Source organism: Vanessa atalanta, chromosome 1, assembly GCF_905147765.1.
Source record: "Vanessa atalanta chromosome 1, ilVanAtal1.2, whole genome shotgun sequence".
Classification (NCBI taxonomy): domain Eukaryota; kingdom Metazoa; phylum Arthropoda; class Insecta; order Lepidoptera; family Nymphalidae; genus Vanessa; species Vanessa atalanta.
The window spans coordinates 580,818-594,669 of record NC_061871.1 but is presented as its reverse complement, the minus strand read 5'-3'; the positions used below and the strand labels follow the sequence as shown (position 1 = coordinate 594,669).

The 13,852-nt window shown below is 32.1% G+C and overlaps 1 protein-coding gene across 1 annotated transcript in view; it reads right to left on the bottom strand.

Moving 5' to 3' along the window:
• Nucleotides 1–13,852, bottom strand: part of LOC125066862 (Down syndrome cell adhesion molecule-like protein Dscam2) — a 196,075-nt gene that overhangs the window by 28,038 nt on the left and 154,185 nt on the right. The window lies entirely within an intron of this gene.

Here is a 13,852-nt window from a genome sequence, read left to right as displayed (position 1 = left end):
GGAAACAAAGCGAAATAGAGTATTGATGTTTGGCGGTAGAATAAATAATGGGTGTGTTAGATACACTCCGACAGGCCTAGCTGATAAATAGACAAACTGTGATTGCCCAAAATAAATGCCACTATCATCGTTATTTTTTGTTGATGTAGATTCTAGTTTTTGTTTGCAATATTTAATATTTTGCTTTCATATATTGAAATGCATTTCATTTGCAGATTTTTTTTGTAATATACAAAGACAATCTTTGTGACTGTTACATTCATAAAGCTTTTTTTTTATAACTGTCAGATTGTAAAACTGAACACTCTCAGAGACTAAACATACGCATATATGAATAGCCCGTACAACATTTTTTTACATTAATTTTACATAAACACCCTGTAAATTTCCCACTGTTGGGCTAAGGCCTCCGCTCCCTTTGAGGAGAAGATTTGGAGCATAGATTTCCACCATGCTGCTCCCGTGCGGGTTGGTGGAATACATGTGGCAGAATTTCGTTGTATTTAGACACATATAGGTTTAATCACGAGGTTTTCCTTCACCACCGAGCACGAGATGAATTATAAATACAAATTATTCAGTGGTGCTTGCCTGAGTTTGAACCCGAAATCATCGGTTAAGATGCACGCGTTCTAACCACTGGGCCATCTCGGCTCAACAGGCTCAGCTAATACAACAATATTGCCAAAATCTTTAACGGCAAATACCAAAGAGCTTGTAAATTAATTTAAGGTATTTCAAGCATCTTTACTTTAAATGAAGACTTTAAGTGCATGATATGTAAGGAATGTAATAACACGTTGATTATATGCTTTATATCGTGTAGAAAATTGAGATTGTTAGAGAGAAACAGTTGCTAGGCAACGTCACGCGCTTTTAGTCATTAAGGACGACAAAGGGACGGGTAGGTGGCGTGTTTGCCTTTCAAATATTGCGTGGTAACGTTTAGGTGATTCTAGTACACTTTATATCTTTGATAAAGCATACGTTTTTCTTTTCAGCAGATGTATTTTGACTTTGACCTTGCTTGTACCGTTTTTGCGTTAGGTTAGGGTAGTAGTAGGAGTCATTTTTAAAATACCCTCTCTTTATATACTTCTATTTCAATTTATCCCATCCACAGTTTTTAACCCCTGATTGAAATCCAAAATAAATCAATCCCCTATTTTTATTTTGTCTTAAGGATTTTTAATCAATTTCAATTTATTTATTTTATGAACGGGCTTATACAATTAAATCAGTGGATCAGGAATTTCTAGGTGATCCTTTCGGGTAACTTAAAATTTAATTTAATCCAGTTGAAAAAAGTTTCAATAACAAATATTTACTACTATAAATTAATCGTGATAACCAGCTTCTATAGAATCAATAGTTCTAATGTTCTCGACAAAAGTATCAACGTTAGCGAATCTTAGTCAGTTAAATTCACGGCACACTGTTATTTACGGTGAGCAAATATTACGGGCCCTAAACGCGATTTGAATATCAAAAGGTAAGTTGAAGATTGTCGTATTTTTGGCTAAAAACGCTGAACCTAGAGCAATAACATATTATCCAGGCTGTTTGTATGTATATTTAATTATTTTATGTTCATATTTTACTTTCTGTCTATAATAGGAAGGAAGGAGTTCGAAGACGAGCGAAAAGGCCTATCGATTGTCTGTAACCTATAGACATCGGCAATGTAAGAAATATTAATAATTCCTTCATGAAATTGAAGCACATCTAAATTTTCACATTCTTAATTTGTTTTAATAGTTCATTTCGTTCGATGCGAAACATCGCGTGGAAACCTCAGAAATGTCAGATGAAAAATGTGTATCCAAGAAACAGATTAGCAGCGTAGTGGAATAAGCTCTGAATCTTTTCCTTGAGAAGAATAAAGACCTTTGTCCAGCCTTGGATAGTTATTTACTCCCTTTTATTTTCACCCAAAATAAATAAATTCTACTTTGCCACTCATCAATATCATGAATATCATCAGAAGTATTGCGGCACAGGTGTATAATACCAGACGAGTAATAGTAGTACCTGATACCTACCAGATATCTTACTGAAATAAATACTTCATTCATTTTGATTTTTTGAATGGCACTTTAGGAGGATGTCTTTCTCTGATTGAATATTTTATAATGAGTCATTTTATATATCTCTGTATTGATACGAGGCAATGCCTTATTTGTCCCCAATATCCAGGTTAAGATCCTTATATTGAAATTCAAGGAGTTCGACGATCGTTATCGATGTGTATTTTCAATGATTTCGGTGTAAGTGTTATAAAATTATGTGCTTATTTATAAAGGTTTTTGTAGGGAGTGAATGGGTACACATCGATTGTCGCTTACTTTGATCGGTCACTCGAAATTGAAAGAAAAAGATGAAGCATTGTGTGACTATTCAAAATTATGGTTTTTTAAGGTAGTTATTATTCACCTAATTTAACTACTATTAATACGTCTCTGCGACATTTCTCGATTCCCTGCGATGTATCATTTCAGGATCTCTGAAATATTTATTCGTATGGCTTTAATTAAGTATAAACATACATATGCTCCAGTCGCTTTTACTTAAATGAATTTAATATAGAATTATTTTTTTGTTCATTCATATATGTATATATATAAAAAAATACTGTAATAATAACGGTATTTATTTAACGTGACGATTTTGGTCAGTTAACTCTATTATAATCTTAGGGCAGGAACCTTCGCAGACACACGCAGAACAATCGACAAAAGTTTCATCGCATTCAGACGAATGGCTTACAAACCCAAAGAGGATACACTACATCCATACATTTTTATTTATTGGAAGAAAAAGAAGATAACAGAAATTAATTTATATATTGTTCTGTAAGAGAATTTACGAATATAAGCTTATGCATATTTCAATTTTGTAGGTAAACAGAAAATCGAATTTTGGCACAGATATTCCATCGTATAATTTGTGTGCAAGTGTGTCATAAGATAAAGGACATATATTAGATAAGCCAGGAACACGATACAATGTAGAAATAATCGGTTGTGCGATATAATTACTTCCTAAATTCGATATCTCAAAAAAATTTTATTAATGTGCCAAAAAACCTTTGGCGGCAAGTCTTATACTATCAAAATGAATCTATGAGATAAATTTCATAATAAAATTCTGTTTTCATTTCTCCGAAGTTTATCCGTATATAATTTTACTGTTTCATTAAATAATCCACAAAGTATCTCCCGAAATGTCCTGTATTTCAGTTGGTAGCTATCGCTGGTTAACTCGTATCAAATATCCTCGTCCTACTTTAATAATCAGTACATTGATACCTCTAAATCCGACCTTTCATTATGAGTTGAGACCTATCTTCATCAAAGAACGTTATAATTTTCCTTTTAACTTTTGATCCTTTAAAGACCTTCACAGCATTGTTAAGTTTTTGCTTGATCGGTGAAAGATTATTATTTCAAAAATATAATTTAACGTTAATATTCATTTATTCTGACGAAGAAATAACAAAATAAATTTTACTTACTTTCATTTTATTGTCTAATGTACCTAACAGTTCCATAAAAAAGCACTAAAATAAAAGCAGTACATTTTGTAATTATTTTTCTGTTGTGAGGTAGTTAAACAACATATATGTATGTATATATTGTACTATATGTATAAGAAGTGCAAAAGGATTTTTAAATTAGTCGTCTAGGAATAGAACGAGGAAATGCTAAGGTGATACGCTGGGGTAATTCAGGTGAAGATATGTCACCTCGAATTAGTTTGTATAAGGCACTCAGTAATTTTACGGCGCAATTCAAGCGATATGATTTTAAAGTGAGCCCGTCTCGTATTATAGTTAGCTCGATAAAGACAAATCTTTATAAGCTAAAAACAACAACATATACGTATGAAGCTACTACTTGCTTGCTGGGATTTGCTGGGGTCTACGTAGGCGTGAATAAAAATGGGGGTCCATAAGATGTTAATGGGGGTCCACGAAAATTTATCTGCTTTTGATTGTAAAGAGCAAAAATGTAAGCATAGTTTTATAAGGGCCCACCTACATTGTTTTAAGGATAGAATTAAAAGCACCAATATTAAACAAATTTAAATTTAAATCATATTTTAGTGTTTCTCTCAAACTGTGGTTACGGACACATGTCAATAGGTGGTCCACGAGAAAAATAAGTTTAGGAACTACTGGTCGAAGGTGACTTTGTACCTAGAATGAAATTAAAGGCGATATCTTACTATAAGTATTATCACATATCATTCTACTTTGTGAAGGCTGGTCTAGGTAGATACTGGTCTCTGAACACTCAAATCTACTCAAACTGTAACGCTTAGTATTCTGGTGTTCGAGTTTGAAGGGTGCATGAGTCAGTGTAACCAGAGACGTAGAGGTCATAATACCTACGTTCTGGGATGATTAGCGCATCAATAGACTTACTTACTTACTTAGAGCATCAATGACCATAATGAAAACTGGCAGTAAGCTTATTCAGTAATAAATGTGTCTAATTATATACAAAGAAACTGATTTTAAAAATAGCAGAATATGTAATAAAAGTATAATATAACTAAATTTAGTTTAATATTAAAAGTTTTTATTTACATATATCTACAACAATGCTGTCTGAAGGCCAAACGTGTTTTGTTCTTATATGATATTTATTAAGATTGTAATATTTTGGCAACGAATACAGTTTTATTAAACATTAAGCGAGACGTGCGACGACTTACGTAATGTAATTTTATTTACGTATGTTAACATTAATTTAGCATCACTGTAAAAGATTACTATGTGTGTAGTTGTTTATGTCATTTATAAAAAAATAATTAATAGTTTTAGAAAATCATTAAATCAATAATTATATTGTTTTATCTGTGCTTGAATAAATGAAACCTAGTTTTCTATTAGGTATTATTAATTCTACTAATCTACATATAAATATGTAAGGTATAGGTTGGTGGAATACACATGTGGCAGAATTTCGTTGAAATTAGACACATGCAGGTTTCTTCACGATGTTTTCCTTCACCACCGAGCACGAGATGACTTATAAATTATAAACACAAATTAAGCACATGAAAATTCAGTGGTGCTTGTCTGGGTTTGAGCCCGAAATCATTGGCTAAGATGCAGGCGATTATATTACTTATTACATGGTAATGTAATATAACAAGAAACAAAGGGTTATTTTTTTTCCGAACCAGAGGTAGTTTTAACTTTGACTATCAATAAGTAAGTATAATTGTAAATTTCAGAATTTTGTGTTAAAATATAGGAATGCTAGTCGCTCCCGATTTTGCTCGTAATTTAGGGATCATCGCGTGTTAGGTATAAAAAAGTAGCCCATGTCCTTCATTGCGGTTCTTTGCTTGGTTCATACCGAATTTCATCAAATTCGGTTCAGTGGCTTGGCCGTGAAAGCCTAACAAACAAACAGGCAGACAAAGGTACGGTTGCTTTTATCATAGTAGTACAGATTGAATAAAGGAATTATAATTAAATTTCGAATATATTTTCAACGCCATAATTTAAATGTATAAATAGTTAAATACTAAGGTTTCAATCAGAAAAGTAGTTTTTGAAATAATAATTTCGCCGTAATAATACGTCCGACACGTCCAAAATGTTCAAGGATAAATATAAAAGCGATACCTGATTCAACTGAAAATAAAAATGGCAAGCCTTACGGGGCATTACACGAGCTATCAATCCTCAAGGCGTCGATCTCACATCGATTACAGTCGACCCGAGAGACCTCAGTCAGCTACGCCCTTGATACGAGATTCGGCAGTGATGACTGAGCGTTGATAACGAATCAATCCATATCGGACTTCGAACTGTTCGTAATAACAATACGAATTTGTTCAAAATAAAACGAATTATTATATAGCTATAAGCTTTCCAGGAAAAAAAAAAAACGTTTTGCTAATGTAAAGTTGTTTAATAACGTTTACATTTTTTTAGCGACTTGCGAACCTCCTTCGCACGGGCGAAAATTATCAACACCGAAATATAATTTTTTCCCAATAGCACTCAATGTAAAAAATCGTGACGTAAGATGAAAGCGTCGTTTACATTTTCATAAAATAAAACTAGAGTCAGTCATAATTAAATTTGTCATACTATATATTGTATCTAATTCATAGTTACATGCCAATCGTGGTTTCCGAATAACGGCTACAAAGAATATTATCATGAATATTGTAACCAAGTATTAATCGACGTACGAGTACATTATATACGATGTTTAACGAAGAAAAGAAATTTTAACCAAAAACAACATTATAAAGCTTTCAAATAACGTATTCAAAATATGTCCAGTTTCTTTATATTGCCCATAAATTCAAATAATAAAATATAAACCTTTGCTTGATTGAGTCATAAAATACTTGAAGTTTTATGATATCCAACACCGAACCTCGAGGCGTCTATCCCACATAGATTATCGTCAGACGGGAGTCACTCAGCGTGTAACACAACGCCCGAAGGTCTGACGTACATATGGTGCGAATGACGACCGAATAAAAATATAATATATGTTGATGAAAATGTATGAAATATAACTTTTCTATGTAGTAAGTGTAATAATATGCAGAGACATATCAAGGTTGGTGGTATTAATTTAAGAAGTGGTGTTAATCTTTTACAGCCGATATATTTCCATTACATGGAGGGGAAACCCTGTTGCAGAGCTACTAAGCTCTACCTTATTCTGCGAAAGTAAACATTTTGAATTTTGAGGAGGCACACTGCTTTCTCCTAAACAGAAATGAAATACTTTACCCAGTAGTAATACATTAATTGTTACTTGACTTTTGGAACATTTTTTATTTAATAATTAGGAAAATCTTAAAACAATTGAACGAGTTCGAAGTGATATCGATTAAAATTCTACATGGCTAAGTTCAATTAGCCCGCGTCACTCCGGGAGCCCTCTCATTAGGTAGCTCATTGTAAAGTTGAACGCATTACATTACTCGGAGTTTAGGGAAATTTGTGAAACGTAGCGCGGATACAGCGCTGATGAGTTAGAAATTTTTATTTCACAAGTTCTTCTAGAGTATATTGCTAATTAATTTTATTAAGGAGAACTTTATTGCCGTAGAAAGACTTAGTTTTAATTTTCATTTAAGTAAATACCTATATAATGTTTGTTATGAAAAAAATCTATATCTTAGGCCATAGAATTTATCAATTTATTTTTATTTAGATATTTATCACACAGATGTTCATTTTTGATGTTCATTGATGTTTAATGCGACACGTTTTAATTGCTGTTGATTTATAAATACCAACTGGGAGATTTGATACGGATTGATGGATTTCATAAAAGTCGGCAGGAAGAAATATTGGAGCGTCAATATTGGAACGTACAATAATTATAGGTATCCTTTTGCTACACTAATGTTAGAACGTTTTCTAAATTATTCAAACTAAATTTTCACATGTTAGAAATATAGTATATATAATAAAAATCAGACGGAATATAAATTGCAAAAATTGGTAGAGAATGGCAATAAATGGAATTGGTAGGGTCAGCAGTCGCAGCTCCGAATTTACTTTTTATTATAAGAATGCCTATTTTTTTTTTAAAAAATGTCGTCATTTCTTTCTTCATTAATTCAACCGCTAAGTCCTTAATTTACTCTGTTGGTCAAAAAAAGATAAGAAACTTTTTATATAGCATTTTTTTCGTCATCACTTGGTAAAAAACCACGTCTGGCTAGGTACCTCCCACTCATTACGTACTCTACCGCTCTACCTCCCAGTACCACTAGAATTTGTTATTCAAGAATTGCTATTTTCATAGGCTTATCGATCTATCGGCGATAATATTTGTTTATCGAAATGAAGTCATAAATATCTTATATATTAATAGCGTAAGTCCATTTTTATCCCAGTGATTAGAAGACGATAGTTGCATGCTTCAGCCATAGATGTGTAAATTGTGATAATTAAAAAGGTATAAATAAATTAAAAAGGATTCTTGATTGCAAGTAAATTGTAATGATTTAACAAAGAAAGTTACGGGCTGGTTAGACTGCGGTACTACGGCTGTATAAGAAAAAAAAATGAAAACGTAAACATTCTAACTGAACTAATTGATATAAAAAAAATAATTTAAAAGAGGTTTCATCATTTTGGCGTCAAATGTAGATAAGTGACTTGAAATCAAAATAAAACTTGACATACCCGTATGTTTCGAAATTCCTAAAAGATCTTTTGAATAAACGTGAAGTTTCGCGGGACCCACTTGTAATAATGAATAGTCGGAATAGTTACGTTACAGTCTCGATCTCAAACGGCCTTGATCAATTCATATGAGATTTAGCTTTATGTCATGAAATGGGATGTAGGATTTATTCAATGATATTTTGGATCGACTATGCGATTTAGGTAAGTGTAATTCTGGAGAAAATATCTTTTCTATTTTCTTTCGTATTTTTTGTATATTTCAATTGAGCGGAATACAATCAATCGATCCTATAAATATCTATACTAGATAAAATCACTACTTAGTATAAAACAAAGTTGCTTCCCGCTGTCTGTCTGTCCGTATGTATGTTTAGATCTTTAACGAATTTTGATGCGGTTTTTTTAATATATTATAGAGTGATTTAAGAGGAAGTTTTATATGTATACTACATGCATAATATAATATGACAAAAAAAACTGTGAACATATATAAACATATATAAAAACATTCTGAAGTATATTTAGTATCAGCATTACACCCGGGCGAAGCCGGAGCGGGTCACTAGTACGTATATAATTGTATTTAACTAACATGATTGTATTTTCAAACGTCGAAGAAGAGTAACTACTGAATTTCTTGCCGGTTCTTCTCCGTAGAATCTACATTCCAAATCGGTGGTAGCTTCACTTAATATAGTTTGTTAAATGACGATTCAAAAGTGCTTGTAAAAGCCTACTTGAAAAAAAAAAACATTACCATTTTATTTTGACATCTATAAGTCACTAGCTGTTCTCCGTGTCTTCGTCCGTGCAAAATGTATTTGTTCCATTAATTAATGAACATAAATAGGGCAATGGCTGACGGGCCGCCTAGATATATAAAAAGTTACAGGTTCGATTCTGGTCCTTTAGGCTTTTGTCGTCTCCACTCCTAGTGCAAGCTTAAGAGTAATTAAGATTAAATTAAATATTCAATCGGCAGACAGACGGTAACTTTTGCATTTATAGTTGATAATGTAAAGACATTAAGTTAAATAATACGACCTATAAGTTCAAAATTACTGTAAATAAATAATTCGAACCTTTCAAACAATATCAAAGAGCTTTCAGTATCTTTGAAATACGATCTTTTGATTAAATTAAGTACAAACTTGTCATCTTAGACATCTGAAGTTACCTTCGTGTAGTTCAAGAGAGGTAAAGGCGGGGGTTAGACCTTCGTAGTGCTAATGGAAAACTGATGTTGCCCTAACGAGTGTCATCTCTGAGTTTTATATCGGTAAAATAATCTGTTGAGGTTTTTCCATTGATTATATTGTTGTGATTCAATAAATATTAAGCTTTTACTGTGTCGGCTTTTTCAAATTAGATTATAAAATAAAAGTAAAAAAAAAAAACGAAAGTATCTGCGGAAGAAGAACAATGACGACTCTGAAGCTTACTTTAATACCTTACTCAAGTAAATAACTATACTCTAGTACATTTGACCTGTACTTAGTAATTATTTAGAAAATTACAATTATTCTTATATTATTAATAGTTATTCATTAATACCAGGTTAATATAAAATATCACTATATACTAATCAAGTTCCCCCGCCGCGTGTGTATGTATGTCTGTCTGAACGCGATAAATTTAAAAACTAGTGAATGGATTTTCATACTGTTTAATAATAGACACTTTGATTAATGATAATTTATTTATGTTTTGTATAATTGTTTGAAATACAACAATGCTGAAGATGACGAAATGATACCGACACACTGTTAAATGTATTTCGATATAATTTTTTTATGTAGACCCTTATATTTTAATGAAATGATTCTCTCATTAAAGCGAATCATTCTGTATTTTCATACTGTAATATCATCATACAAAAGAACTTTTATTTGAAAAAGAATATTTTGATTAGACTAAATATAGATCTAGATCTAAATATTTGTCTCGTTTATTTAATGATTTATTTATAAAGTTCAGGGTCCTGAGATCAAACAGGTCGAGCAAATATCATGTTATACAGGTTTTCTGATAAGAAATTTTCAGTTTCAGAATTTTGAAATTTTCAATGTGAATCTTAATATATCCGTTTTAATTTCTTTCTTGCAGTATTTTAATTGATGGTAGGCATTTGTGTAAGCCCGTCTGGTTAGGTACCACCCACTCATCAGATCTTCTACAGCGCCATTGTCTATATAGGCGTTGGTGACTACTTACCATCAGATGGCCCATTTGATCGTCGCCCTATCGCCATCGTAAAATAAATAATTATTAATTATTATTAATTACTATCAACGCACAACTTAAACTGGTGTAAGGCAGGATGAAATATTGAACAGTAATTCCTTACGCAATTTAAGTGCGAACTAAGGATTTACAAAATAAACAATCCTTAAGGGGGTTAGCGTTGAAGTTTGCCGTTTTTGAAAATCTAAAAGCATCAGAATTGGTCTATAGGAAACGCATGTTATCAAAAATATCTAATACTTAATACTTGGGAACTAAGATGCTATATCCCTTATGACTTTTTTTTTTATTGAATATACAACATCCACGGGCTCACAGTTGCCCGTGTCTTTTTTACATTTTATTTTTATAAATTGTGGCGTTATTTTATATTTTTACTAAACATCAGCAGATCTACGCTGGACTTCGCGAGCTTGTCGTCTATATCCCTTATGACTGTAGCTACATTGGCTCACTTTTCAAACCAGAAAATAACAATACTTAGTACTTCTGTTTTGCGGAAGAATAAGATCATTGGGTGGTATTTAACCAGGCGGGCTTGGACAAAACCCCAACTATGTTCAAATACACGGTTAGTAATGAAGTTAGAACTATTCACATTAAGAACTTCACTTAATCTATAGATTAACGGCTTTATCTAAAATCTTTGTTCAGGCAGAAATCAAATACCTCGTTTCGTTTAATTCAAATATATTTCCAATCAGTGATATTAGAAAGAGATATGTATATATTTATGTTTAAGTAAACACTGATGTATCTTATTATGTCAACAACATTTTATCGTTGATATATATATCGTTGGTATATCGTTATTCTTATAGATACTTGAGAACGATGATGACGTATTTATACAAACATCCCTCACATCCGGAGAGCGACGTGAAGTTGTAGAGACCATCCATCTTACTCCTAGTCATTATTGTATCGACAAAACGACGTTCTGAAGAAGTTTCCTTATAGTATACTATAAAGAAACTTCTTTGAGTTTGATAAATTTTAAATAGTGCGTTTTTTTATGTATTGTTCAAAAATGAAACGTTTCTGATTTTATTTATTTTTACATAAAAGTAATAATGAAGATAACATTGACCAAGAATGTATTCTAAGATAGATGGTCAGATTAACTATTAAAAGAGCTGTACTACCGTCATCGGCTATTTTTGATTTCGGTGTTCGTGGCAGTGAGTAAGCAGTGTGTTGATTCATTATTCTTTCAGTGCTTTATTGTTGCAATTAGTGTTTATGTGATTTGAAGTGTACGGTGACAATTAATTTAAATTAGTAAGTTATTTTGTTTCAAGTGAAAATAAATAATTGTAATTACGTAGGGTACTTATATATATATATTTATTTTTTATTTTTTTTCTTTATTTCTTTTCCCTAAATCTATAATATTTAAATAATAACGTTTTAAACTAAAGGTTTTAAGATAATTCTTAAATCTTCAAAGTAAGAACTATGTGTAAAATCATACAAAATTAAAAAAAAATGTAAAACATAAACTTTATTAAAAGCAATGTAAAATTTTTTTCACTTAAAAAGACATCAGTCATCATCCAAGCAGACTCGTTTCGATAAAAACAAAAAATATTTGCGTTTAAATAATACGCTAAGAAAACTCAGTCTTATTCTCTTATTTTTCCGGAATCGTGAATCGACGGTGGGCGGCAGTCATTAGTACAAAATACGTTCGACCTTTGGAGATTATTATTTTCGATGTTGCTTACTTGAAATTATTCGATATTCTTTAATTTATAATTCTGGTATCCTACATTATAAATTAAAGTTTGTTACACTTTTACGTATTAACCACGAAATAAATCACCAATAAAATTAGCGTACATGATGTAGCAGAAATGATGTAGGTACCTAGCACGTGGCCTTTACCTCCTTGCACGCAGGTGGCTCCGCAGTCGTAAATCAGTATATTCCCTAAAATTAAATTGAAACCTATATTTAATGATTAATTATGTTAAAAGTAGTAATTTCTGACATCATATGACATATTTTTAAATTGTTTTATTATGTCCTCTTTTTCCCCACTGAAAAAACGCGTTTATGCAGCCGTGTGAGACTCGTCGGTACAGAGTGCTTCGGAAAACCCACTAAAAAACTAGTGGTGTCCACGCCGTCGGACGGGGGACGGCACAGAATCACTTGCGCGTGTCACCATGACGCCCCTATAGTATGGTTGTGTAAATTATTGGGGATTCATAAAATCTTTATTATTATTAACAATATATGAAAATATAAACAATATTAGAACATCGTCAAAAAAAGTTATATTTTCACTTCACTTATCACCACTTTGGTAATATTTTACTTCGTAGTAGGTCTGTGTCTGTGGCCTGTCTAAGTAGGTACCACCCACTCATTAGATATTCTACTGCCCAAAAGCAATAGTTAGTATTGTTGTGTCCCGATTTCAATTTTAGTTTGCCAGTGAAACAACAAACAAGAGACATACATCTGAGCTGCCAAGGTTGGTGGCGTTTCGGTGTGATGTAAGGAATGGTTATTATATCTTATAGCGCCAATGCTTAAGGACGGTGGTCCATTTTCCCCTTCGCCTACTTATTACATTTAAAAAAAGAAAGTGTCAAACCAGAGTACCTTGTATTACGATGTTTGCAAAAATATTTGACTGATTAAATAGACCGTTATTTTATTAATGTTATTAATATTCTACTTTATTCTGAACGTAGATCAATAGCGTTGTCAGTAACTGTCAAATGTTTCCACAACACCCTACGGGTATCCGAAATCAACATTAACTTGGTAATTATGTATTTCTGATTTTCTTTCTTGTTTAGTCCGTAGTAAAATCTCGATTATTTTTATTTATAAATTAAATATGGCAGGCAGGCAGATCGGTAAGAGGGACACCTGGTAACTAAGATGTTATGTGCCTAATATATGATTGATGAGTGTTTCACCTAGGCTTGCATTGACAAAGACCTGCCGTCTAGATTTTTCATTTTGATTTAGTAACTGTATTACGTTTATAATATACGCTTATTGCGCGAAATATGGCATATATTTTCAAAAGACTAGAAATTTTAAAATCATATCACCCTAATCATTAAGGAGACGAGATTGTTCTGCCACATGCGTTTATCTGATACTAACTGGCTTGTATAAAACCTGGCTTGTATAAACCCTCTAACCCCGTTTTACCCCCTTAGGGATAGAGATATGAACGATCAAATCCGTTGTTAGCGGATGTCTACATCCCATTAAGAACCTACCTGATAAGTTTTTAGGTGTTATAGTTTCTGAAACTTCGTGATTAATCGGTAATTGGTATCAGGTATTTCGCTTTTATATATATAGATTGAATCGTTACTTAGGCATTTATATATTAGGCATATTATATGATATTCAATAAATTATTTAAATATTGAAACAAGTTATGTTATGTTT